Genomic DNA, 12,975 nt, shown 5'->3' with positions numbered 1-12,975 from the left:
AATATTGTAAAGCAACTATACTCCAATAAAAATTTTTTAAAAATTTTTAACGGGCAAAAGTAACAAGTTATTAGAAATTAGGATAGTGATTACCTTTTGGTAGGAAAAAAAGGTAGTAATGGGGGAGAAGGAAGGCTTCTGGGGGTGTTGGTAGTATTTTATTTCTTGACCTGGGTGCTAGTTACATGGATATGTTCACTTTGTGATCACTCACCTAGTTATATATTTGTATTTTTCCTATATAAATATATATGTATATAAAAAGTACTGTACTTTGGTTTAAAAGTTTATTTTTAAAAAGTGAGGGAAAAAAAGAAATGCTGCACAAGAGCACAATACCTGACAATGCCAATAAAATTTGACCTGTCAGTTACCCAGAGTATTTTCCAACAGTTACACAGAACATGTATTGCCAATTCAATGAATGCTGGTCTATGTTGTGGAAAAAAACAAACAACAAAAAAAAAGCCACTCTAATAGGTGTGTAGTGATATCTCATTGTTATTTTAATTTGCATTTCCCTTATGGTGTGGAACATCTTTTCATATGCTTATTTGTCATCTGTGTATCTCCTTTGGTGATGTGTCTCTTAAGCTCTTTGGGCCATTATTTAATTAGGTTGTTTGTTTTCTTACTGCTGAGCTTTAAGAGTTTTGTATATTTTGTATAATGGTTCTTTATCAGCTATGCCTTTTGCAACTATTTCCTCCCAATCTGTGATTGTCTTCTCATTCTCTGACATTGTCTTTAAAGAACAGAAGTTTGAAATTTTAATAAGTCCATCTTATCCATTGTTTCTTTCATAGATTGTGCTTGGTGTTATATTTAAAAAGTCAACACCAATACCCAAGGTCATCTATGTTTTCTTCTACATTATCTCCTAGGAGTTTTATAATTTTGCATTTTACATTTTGGTCTGTGATTCATTTTGAGTGAATTTTTGTGAAGGGTGTAATATCTGTGTCTAGATTCTTTTTTTTTTTTTTTGCATGTGGATGTCTAGTTGTTCAGCACCATTTGCTCCTTTATCAAAAATTAGTTGACTATATTTGTGTGGGTCTATTTCTAGGCTTATATTGATCTATTTGTCTATTCTTTCATTAATATCACACTGTTTTTTATTTTTGCAGCTTTATAGTAAGTCTTGCAGTTGGGTCATGTTAGTCCTCCAACCTTGTTCCTCTTCAATATTGTGTAGGCTATCCTGGATCTTTTGCCTCTTCTATAAACTTTAGAATCTGTTTATTGATACCTACAAACTTGCTGGGAGTTTGATTGGGATTGCATTGAATCTACAGATCAAATTGGAAGAAAAACATCTTGACAATATTGAGTCTTCCTATCCATAAACATGAAATATCTTTCCATTTATTTAGTTCTTTGATTTTGTTAATCAGTTTTGTAGTTTTCCTCATATAGATTTAGTACATATTTTGTTGGACCTATACCTAAGTATTTAATATTTTGGGTGCTAATGTAAATGATACCATACATTCAATGTTAAATTGCACTCATTCATTGCTAGTATATAGGGAAGCAATTGACTTATGTGTATTAACCTTGTATCCTGCAACCTTGCTAAAATTGCTTATTAGTTCCAAGATTTTTTTTTTTTTTTTGATTAGTTCTTTTGGATTTTCTCCCTAGACGAGCATGTCATCTGTGAATGAAGAGTTTTATTTCTTCCTTCCAAATCTGTATACGTATATTTTCCTTTTCTTATCTCATTGCTTTGGATAGAAGTTTCAGCAACATGTTGAAAAGCAGTGGTGAGAGGGTACATCCTTGTTTTGTACCTGATCTTAGTGGGAAAGCTTTCCATTTCTCACCGTTAAGTGGAATATTAGCTGCAGTTTTTTTTGTAGCCATGTTTTATCAAGTTGAGGAAATTCCTCTATATTCTAGTTTACTGAGAGTTTTTATCATGAATGGGTGCTCGATTTTGTCAGATGTTTTTCTGTATCGATATGATCATGCTATTTTTATTTTTTAGTCTGTTATTGTGATGGATTACATTATTTGATTTTTGAATGATGAACCAACTTTGCATACCTGGAATAAGTCTTACTTGATTGTGGTATATAATTTTTTTTATACTTGTTGAATTCATTTGCCTAAAATTTGTTGATGATTTTTGCAACTATGTTCATGAGAGCTATTAGTCTGTAGTTTTCTTTCCTTGTAATTTTTTGTCTGTTTTGTCATTTGGATAATGCTAGCTTGTAGCATGAGTTAGGAAGTATTCCTTATGCTTCTATCCTCTAAAAGAGATTTTAGAGAACTGTTATAATTTGTTCCTTAAATATTTGATAGAATTCACCAGTGAACCCATCTGGTACTGATGCTTTCTCTACTGGAAGATTATTAACAATACGTATTTTAATTTCTTTGAAATATATAGCCCTATTTTGATTGCTTATTTCTTTTTGTATGAGTTTTAGCAGATTAGGTCTTTCAAGGATTTGGTTTAATTCATCTAGATTATCAAATCTGTGGTCATAGAGTTGTTGGTACTATCCTTTTATTATCTTTTTAATGTTCATGGGGTCCAAAGTGATGGCCCTCTTTCATTTCTGATGCTAATAATTTGTGTTCTCTCTTTTTTCCTTAGTTAGCCTTCCTAGAGATGTATTGATGTTATTTATCTTAAAGAACCAGATTTTTGTTTTGTTGATTTTTCTACTGATTTCCTACTTCCAACTTAACTGATTTCTGCTCTAATTCTTATTACTTATTTTGTTCTGCATACTTTGGATTTAATTTACTCTTCTCTTTCTAGTTTTCTCGGGTGGAAACTTACATTATTGATTTTACATCTTTCTTCTTTTCTAATAAGGACATTCAATGCTATAAATTTCCCTGTATGTAATGATTTTGCTGCATCCCACAAATTTCATAAGTTGTGTTTTCATTTTAATTTAGTTCAAAATATTTTAAAATTTCTCTTGAGAATGGAGAAGCTATACAACAAGGTCAAGAACTAGGATTTGGAACTGTAATACACATCCTGTAGGATTTTAAGAATTCCGTGCTTTGGTTACAGTTACCATGCTTACAATGCCATACAAACCTTCTCCAGCAGCTAATCTTTTCCATTTTTACATGACTTTCAGATTGTGTCAGTTTCTAAACTTGTCCTCAAATTTTAAAGATACTCCTTAAGTCCTTTCTGTAGCATCTATACTACATATTGATTACCAACTTTCTGATGATTGGAATTAAAAACTACATATCATACTAAACTAAAAGTTCATTGAGGGGCTTCTGCTATAATATTAAAAACTGGAAAAAGCATCACTTCCAATATAACAATAAGAAAACCCCCCAAAATTCATAAAATTGCCAGCACTTTGACAAAGTTATACCTTTTCTTCAACCAACCAGAGAACTGAGTTTCATAGGGTAACCAACAACCTGAAAAGTAAGAAAATATAGGTGGCTCTGTTAAAACATGGGAAAGTGAGTTTACCTGGGATAGAGCAAGGGAGGAAAATGGGACTACCAAACAAGTGGGTAAGAAGAAATTACCTAAATTTTTAATGAATTGCTAAAGGCTAACTGTGGGCTAGTGTAAGAGTATAGAACAGGGGTTGGAAACCTTATTTTAATAGGTCAAATAGTAAATATTTTAGGCTTTGTGGGCCATAAGGTAACTCTTGCAACTACTGAACTCTGTGTTTATAGTGCAAAAGCAACCATAGACATTAGGCAAATGATTGGGTGTGGCTGCATTCCATTGAAACTTTATTTAAAAAAACAGATGACTAGCCCACAAACCATAGTTTTCTGTGCCCTAATGTAGAATACCTGAAAATGACAGACACAAAGGCAGTTTGTATCCACTTCCAGACTCTTTTCCATGGACCTCTCTGGTTTCTCATGAGATAGACTGAGAGCAGGGCAGTAGACCAGAAAGAGGCCCCTGGCAATGCAGGACTGAGGTAGGGGAACAGCAGTGGGGGATCCCTGGATCCTTTTTTCTATCTTTTCTATGGTACAAAAACTTTAAGCCTCTGGGGAACTGGCAGCAAATACTGTCTTTCTCAGACATAACTGAAGACCCATTGGAAGGGAAGGGAAGGGAAGGGAACAGAAAAAAAAACCTTCAACGCCTGAGGGAAGGAAAGGAATTTCCCTTGGCCCAGACCATTAGAGGTCAACTACAGCTGGCCAAGGGGCAGAATCACTGAAAAATCTCTTTCTGTGAGACACAAGAGAGAGGTCTTGCCTAAGACTGAAGATAAAGGAAGAAATGGAGAATATTCCCACCCTCCACCACCAGACTTGCTAGCACTGAATAACAAGTAACAGCAGTCTACCACTGGGGGCAGGGCAAGAAGATAAAGAGAGACCTCCTTTGAGGTTACATTCACAGAAGAAGATTAAACTTGAGACTGAAAATGGAACATTGAAAAATATTCTTTGGAAACTCAACCCCCACCTTAAGTACAGGTAATTCTAGAGGAATCTGTAGTCAATAGTGTGCAGAAGGTAAAAACATTGAGCTAGCAAAACCCAAACCCTACTCAACTTTTGACTAGATTGACACAATTCTCCATATTAAATGTATAGTAGAAAAAGAGGCATGCCCAATCCAGGCATATATCTATATCTCTATCTATATATATATGTCTATACCTATATTTATATCTATACCTATACCTATATCCATCTCAGTCTTTACTGTCCTACATGTGATATCCAGCTTTTAACCATAAATGATGAGATTCACAAAAATTCAAGAGAAAACAACTTTCTAGCAAGAGACAATGCAATCTGCAGAACCCAGATGTTGGAGCTAATAGGCATGGTATTAAAAAGATAAAACTATGAGTTATGTGTTAAAGGTTCTAGTGTAAAAGAAGAATAACATACAAGAACACATGGAAAATTTTAGCAGAGAAATGGAAACTGTAAGAAAGTATGAAATGGAAATGCCAGAAATAAAGATATAGTCATAAGATAAAGATCACTCAAAATAAATGATTCAAACGAAACACAAAGAAAGAGGGGAAAAAAGCCAATACATCCAAGAGCTGTGGGACAATGTCAAATAGTCTAATATATGAGCAATTGGAATTCCAAAATGAAAAAAGAGAATGGGGAGAAGATATATTTGAAAATATAATGGCAGAGCATTCCCCTCAAACAATGAAAGATTTTAAACCACAGATTTGGAAAACTCATAGAAGACCCAGTAGGATAAATACTAAAAAGAAAGGAAGGAAGAAAGGAGGGAAGATGAGGGAGGGAGGGAAGTATGTAGGAGGGAGGAAGAAAACACCTAGACACATCAATACCAATGATGGAGATAAAATCTAGAAGGCAGCCCAGTGGAAAAAAAGATACACATGGAGGAACAAAGGTGAGAGTTACAACAGACTTCTTATTAGAAGCTATCTAAGTCTGAAGATGATAGAGGGGCATCTTTATAGCACTGAAAGAGAAAAAAATGGTCACCTCAGAAATCAGGGCCCAGTTAATCTATCACTGAAAAATGAAAGAGAAATAAAGAATTTATGGACAAGGAAAAAAAAGAATTCATTATCAGCAAACTTTCACTACAAGAAATGTTAAAAGAGTATTTTAGGTAGAAGGAATGTTATTAGACAGAAACTTGGATCTATACAAGAAAAAAAAATGTTGCAAATGGTAAAAATGACAGTAGATATACAATTCACTTTTCTTATTTTGATAATACTAAAAGATAATTGACTAAAGAAGAAGTAATGTGTTATGTGTATACAATGTATAAATGTTTATTGAAATCATTTTATTTATTTAAACAAAATTCACATTTTATTTAGGTTGAAATAAGCTATAAAAAATTGATTTTCTTCACCAAAAATAACAGCAATATTTTATGTATTATTCCTAGATAAACCACAAAACCCTTATATTTGCAGGTTTTCTAGGTTTTGCTTGTAAATCAAGATGAGGCAGTAGATACAGTCATGGAAAAAGACAGAAGAAAACAGAGAAATCAGTTGTCAGTATCCATGGCCTCTGATCCTGTCTTGACCATAAGATAGAAGTGTTCAACATATACCTGTCAAAAAGCTTATGAAGATGTAGGCTCAATAAAGAATGTAAACAGCAACAACCACATGTGGAACAACAATGGCAGGCTCTTCCATTCAAACTTTGACTATAACTTGCTCCTTTAACCTCATTTGATAAAGACAAAATCTACACTGAAATTCTTGTTTGGCGAGCTCACATGTTTCTATTACAGTCTGATCATTTTCTTAACTGTCCCTTACAGATTTTTAACAGCATACTTAAAACTTCTACTATGCAAAGGTCAGTCATGAGCTTCACTGTAATGTTTTATAAAATGTATTCCTTCCTCCCATACCTCCTCAAAATTTATTTCTTCAAAGAACTGATAACTCAATACCTGACAATTAGATCCACCGTGATATAACTTATGTCTAAAGTGACTTAACTAATACAATTCCAAAGTGCCATTAGCAGAGATCACACAGAATGTAACATGGTACTTTCAATGCTATCTTCTGGAAGAACAATTAGGTCTCCAAAGCATGGGACTTTAAACAGGCCATTTAAACAGGCAGATTATCAATGACTAACGTACTCAATGGGAGGCCTACAGGTCAAGATATTCAGTGACTAAGTGGCCTACGTACACCTTGCAAGTTTTCTGTAAGATATTTTCAAATTTCTTACAGCTTTTTTCAAATATCAAATGTAAGAGAAAGCCTATTTTAAAAGTCTCTTAGGTATTTTCAATGGTTTCTGAATTATCTGTAGGAAGCTCTGACTTGTATAGAGTTTGATGTATGTATCCACCACTAAATCCAAATCGTGTTTTATATCAAAATTTATGTTAAGCAAAGCCAAGTTACTTGAACTTTGGTCTGTCAAAGTGTTCCTCGGGTATGCTTTGCAACGTTTTCACCCATTTTCATAGCATTCATTCTCAAACTTCATCACAGGAAGAATGCATAGGAGCTTCAGCAATGCATAAACATTAGGAAAAAACTTGATGTCTGGCAGATGAAGGGCTTCATAAATAGTGGATGGAAGTTCTATATCTTTCCCTTTGTGTTTCCACTTGATTCTCCAACAATGCAGCTCAGCAGACAGCGTGTCAGGATTGTGTAAATCACTTCTGTACATGTCAGCATGATGCTCCTCTGATGTATTGAATCTGAGCTGTCCCATGACAGAGGGTACTAGAGATAAGCATTTAAGAGCTTTGAGGTGCTGTTCTGAGAATATTTCTTTCAGTTTCTGAATAATGTGTTCCACTGTTGGAACACTCAGAGTTTCTTTATAGTAACTCTCAGAGGTTAGCTGAGATTCCAGGTTACTGTGCTGAGCTCTGTGAAATTTCCCTGGGAGTTTCTTCTGAATATCAAGTTTGGTTGCCAAATTTGTGGCTTCCTCAAACCAAAACTCATGATAAACTTCGATATTTTCCATCACTTCATTTAGTGAATGCAGCACTACAGTCAAACTACTGGCTGCAAAGAAGACATCGGAGGTTTGCCCCTGAAGATTTTTCCCAAAGGCTCTTGTGAAAGATAGAACATTTTTAAGAACAACAATGGTAATGATGAAATCAAAATCTGTTACCGCACTACAGAGTACAAATGCTCGGCCAGCTATACAGTTATTCCATTTAACATTTGTGTCACTCTTTATACCATCTAAACATAAAACCAGTGCTTGTACGAGGTCCACTAAGATTTCAAAAGCATCATGCTTGCCTGTCCACTGAAAATGGCAAATTTCCTTCAGTTCTCTGTCCCTTTCTGCATTGTTCTGAAAGAGGACAGAAATTACATTGTCAAGTTCTAAAAGCAATTGTGGTAATGGATGGAAGAAAGAGCAAACTTCCCCAATTGTTCCTAATGTGACAGATACTCCCATAACAGGCACTGATTTTGCCAACCACATATTTAAGGTACAGGAAGAGCACAGTGTGTAGATAGCTTGGGGGTATTTCTCTAAAACTCTAGAAGCAACAACTATCTTTGGAAGCAAATCCACTGGACACAATGTAAGCCTGGCCACGACAGTACTCCATGTTTAATCCCCACTTCTCAGTTATCGTAGTGTGAAATTTCACAGCCAAATTTTCTGCATCAGCTGCATAAGGCAGGAAGCCCACAAATTCCTCTCTCAGGTTGTGAGCTTCGTCAACAAACCTCACCAACACAGGCAGGTGCTCTTCCCTTGCTATGTCCACCACATCGTCAGTGATGATGGAAAAGAAGTGAGAGCCTCTCACTTCCCTGAGGGTTTCTTCATGAGTGCAGCCCTCCCTGATCTCTAGCATCCGTTTCTGCTGTGTTTTCGAACAGAACAGTGTGTTAGCTGCTGTTGTCTCAAAGCGCTTTATCAGAACCTCTTCACCAGAATGGATCCCGCACTCCAGCAGTGCTTGAAAGTTATCAGGAGTAAATAGACCTTCTGGGATTTCATCAGCTTCACGTCCATCCAGACATGAAGACATGTTTTCCCATAAGAATCAAAATTTCAAATAAAGATTTTAAGTATTCTTTGTTTTCCTTCTCTTCAAGGGTTAAAGGTAAAATGTCTTCATCCTTCTCTTCACCCCCTTCTTCTGCACTGGGGTTCTGAGCATTGCTGTTGTTTATTTCCTTATGTTTTGGTTCCTGTTCAGAAGTTTCATCAGGTTTTTTTTTTTTTTTCTGTTTCAGTGTCCTGATTTCATCCTCACTCAATGCTTTTATTCATTTTCTGTGTCTCCTGTGTGGATTATTCAAATGGCTGGTAAGACCAAATATTGTTGGTATTGCATTATCTAGAAGAACTGTCCTTTAAGGGCTAGTTCTACAGATCAAAGAAGTCTCAAAGTGTATGGCGCACAATCGATAATGTTTATTTAGTTGATCAGGTATTTTATCTTCTAAGTCTGCTCTCCTGCACTTCTCCACTTCTGGCATCTGGCTGGATCACGCGGGAACCTGAAAAAGGCCAGGTCCGACTGCGTGCTCTTCCGCGTGCAGCTGGGGATCCGCGCAGAGGTTCGGCACCGCAGTCTGTCCGCCGGCCGGCACAGCCCTCCCCTCCCCCCCTGCTTAGGGCAGCCAGCCAACCCCTTGAGCTGGGGAGGGGAGCTGGGCCCCCCCACCCGGCTCGTTAGGGCCGGCGCGCCGGGGGGAGGGGCGGGCCGAAATCATTTTAATATTTGATTATTGAGTAAGCCTGTCAAGGTTTGCTGTGACTCAAGACTGCTATTTATCATATCTCTTATTCAACTACCCACCAATCATCCAACAAAAAAACTCCAGAGGTTTTAACATTAAAAACAGATTATCTCTAAAATTCAGTTTAAATTCTATCTAAAATTTTTGTCTAAAAGGGAACTTATTGTGTGAACATTTATGTATGATTTTCATTGTGGTTCAATTTCCAAGGAGGATTTACTGCTTTTCCCACTCTGATATCCTTTGTGCTTTAGAGAAGAAAGAGCTGAATTGCCCAGTTTGATACATTGCAGCTTCCCCCATTTGTTTATACCAGACATTTTTCCAACAGCATTCTCTAAATTTATGATATCATTTGTCTACTGTCTTCCCATGGCATCTAAATTGCAGTTCTGCTTTTTGTAAAATCAGATTTTGTGTGTGTTGTGTGTGTGCGTGAGAGACAGGGAGGGAGAAAGAGAGAGAGTGAAAGAGGGAGGGAAATTGGAGGAGAGAGAGAAGACTAGAGAGAGGAGAGGAAAAGTCTTTTATTACAGCAGAAAAAACCATTTTATTATATAATTTTTCTTGTTTTGGGTAGAAACTGATTTGTAAAAAAAGTTCATATTTTTATATGCATGTTCATCCCTCTTTTTTCTGTGTGTATAAATGGACTATTATGCTTTGAGGTTAAAGCAAACATTTAACTCCGTTTTCATATGTTTCTGTGTTAGGCTGTGGGCAAAAGAAGTCTGCCGCAAAAATTCTGTGGTGCTTAGTAAATATAAATTTGATACAGCCAGGAGTGATGTAATGTGGTAGGTCAGAAACCCCATTCATCTTAAGACCCCAACTGCTTCAACAGAAGTCAGCACTTCTCACACTTTCTACTCATCCCACAAGCCTCCACAGACTTCTTGTAACCTACAATGATCTCCATCAAAATAGAAAAATAGAGAGAAGATGTTTTAAAAACTATTTCTTTTAGAGAAATAGAGTGCCCACTGTCACAACTGAACAGTGTCTGGAGGACTGTTGTTCATTGTGCTTTTTGGTATATAACCTTTAAAAATTGTGAATTATTGTACACCTATAATTTATATAATATTATACATCACATATACACATATGTATATATGTACACACACACACACACTATAGAGGGAGCTGCATAAAATAAAAAAGATATAATGAGATTACTGAAACAGTGCTGGGGTTCTCATTAGGCGAACGACTTAGCTCACCTCATTCACACTCCAAAGATTTCTGTTGCCTCCACCAGGTAATGGATCTAAACTTTACATCTTTCCTTCTCACTACTAGAAAAAATCCTTTCCAGCACATTTTGAAGACCAGACTCCTAGTGTGAGAAGTAATAATGAAAACTTAAAAGGTTATCTAAAGTCATTTTTGACCAAGTTTACAGTTTCTCTATTCTCTGCATTTCAGTTGTTATTAAATAGTGACTGTATTTGTACAATATAGCCATTATTTATTTTAATAGACATCAAATGTTCTTTCTAAAATATATTTCTAAAAGGTAAGTAGAATAATAATTTAGTAGATTGTCTCACAAAATTTAATCTGCCTTCCGTAACAAACAGATATTTTCATGAGTCTCAGGAAAGACCCAAGGACACCTAATAGGTATTATACATTTTTGTTTCTAAATAAATCTTTTATTGAAAATATCAGAGAGAGAAGAATCACAAATTATAAGTGTAAAGCCATGTAATCAATACTCAGATCAAGAAATAGAGCACTAATCAAGTGTCCCAGAAGTCCCACTTTTCTCCGTCTTAGTGATTATTGCCACCAAATTAACTATTATCCTTATTTCTATTACCACCAATTTATTTTTACAAATTTTTGACCTTTCTATAAATGGAATCATACAGTATATACCTTTCTGTGCCTGGCTTCTTTAGTCCATCACCTTGTTTATGAGATTGATTCATACTCTTCTGTGTAGAAACAGTTTATTTTTCATTGCAGCATAGTATTCCATTGTATGAATATTTCACCATTTATTCATCCATTCAACTATTGATGCTATCAATCAATCAATAATCTATTCTTACCATCCTGGATAGGATTTGAAGTGCAATGTCAAATACAAATGCTGATAGTGGGCAATCTTTGCTCATCCATTCCCAAAGTTAGGGGTAAGTTTTCAATATTTCACACTTAAGTATCATTTTCGTGATAGTTTTTTTAAAATAAATATTCTTTGTCAGTTTAAGGTAACTCCCTTCTTTTATTGGTTTGCATTTTTCAGTAAATATTTTTTTGTTACAGAAAATCCTTTTATTCCCAGTTTGCATAGAGGGTTATTTTTTTCCTGCTGTGGTCTTCCATTTTATCAAAAAATTTTTACATCTATTGAGACCTATAGTGATGTTCCCTGTTTCATTCTTGATATATGTTATTTGTGACTTCTCTGCTTTTCATTGTTTAGTCTTACTAGGAGACCAATATCAATTCATTGGTCTTTCCAAGTAATCAACTTTTCAACTTATTGATTTTTCTCTTGCATGTATGTTTCTTATTTATCTTTGTCCTTTTATTGTTTATTATTTTTATTACTACTAATTTTACTCTTATCTTTATTTTTTCTTCTTTACTCTTTCTTGAGTTTAATTTGGTATCTTTTCTTATTTCTTGAGATGAATACCTAAACAATTGATACTCAGGCTTTTTGCTTTCCTAAGATATGAATTTAAGTTATAGATTTCCCTCTAAGCACAGTGATAGCTAAATTACATACCTCAAAATATTATATTTCAGTTATTATTCAGTTCAAGTATTTTACTATACATTATAATCTCATCTTCAACTCGTTATGTAGAAGCATGTTGCTTAATTTCTAGATGTTTGAGGATTTTTTTATCTTTTAGTTATTGATTTCTACCTTTATTCCACTAAGATCAAATAATACATTTAAACTGTTGGAGTCCTTTTAAATTTGTTGAGTTTGGCTTTTTGGCCACAGATATTGGTCTATTTTTGTAAATGTTCCATATATACTAGCCAAAACTGTGTATGCTGTCATTTTTTGGTGCATTTTAACAAAACAATATTTCTACTTTGCTAATGGTGCTGTTCAGATTATCTATAGCCTTACTAATTTTCTGGATGTTTGTTTTATCAATTATCCAAAAGATGTGTGAAATTCTGCCTCTCTGATTGTGGATTTGTATATTCCTCATTTTAAACCTGTCAGTTTTACTTTACGTATTGTGAAGCTGTATTAGTAGGTCTCTAAAAAAGAATTTTTATATCGTTCTAGTGGATGGACCCTTTTATTATTATTAAAGATTTCTTTCATTTCTAGGAATGTTTCTTGCCTTAAAGTAGATCTTATGTGACGTTAGTATAGCAAAATCAGTTTTCTCTTGGTATGTGTTTGTTTTGTATATCTTTCTGAGTCCTTTTATATATAAGATGTGTTTCTTTCTCATAAGAAGCATATAATTAGGTTTTCTTAAAAATATTTTAATCATTTGACAATCTTTACCTTTTAACTAGCATATTCAGACCGTTTATATTTTAATTTAGTTGCTGATACATTTGGGTTTATATCCACTATATTATTAATAGTTGTTTTATTTGTCTCACTTGTTTTATGTTCCTTTGGTCCAATCTTTGCCAAGATGCCAGGCCTTTTTGCCCTGTGTCAGTCAGTCATTGCCTTTGACTTCCTCTTGGGGTCAGGAGCATAACCTCCAGGGGAAGCTGGTTCCCTTTTGGTTAAGGACAATTCTTCAGATAAGGGAAGCTGTGAGCCATTAGC

General features: G+C 34.9%; 1 pseudogene; it reads right to left on the bottom strand.

Annotated features, from left to right (window-relative positions):
• Positions 1-6,739: 6,739 nt before the first annotated feature.
• Positions 6,740-9,523, bottom strand: LOC113612725 (52 kDa repressor of the inhibitor of the protein kinase pseudogene; annotated as a pseudogene).
• Between the last annotated feature and the right edge of the window lie 3,452 nt (positions 9,524-12,975).

Source organism: Aethalodelphis obliquidens, unplaced genomic scaffold (genome assembly GCF_003676395.1).
Source record: "Aethalodelphis obliquidens isolate GAN/ISIS:26980383/991018 unplaced genomic scaffold, ASM367639v1 scaffold81, whole genome shotgun sequence".
Classification (NCBI taxonomy): domain Eukaryota; kingdom Metazoa; phylum Chordata; class Mammalia; order Artiodactyla; family Delphinidae; genus Aethalodelphis; species Aethalodelphis obliquidens.
Note: the sequence above shows the minus strand (reverse complement) of the source record. Positions and strands in the feature narration are given on the sequence as shown.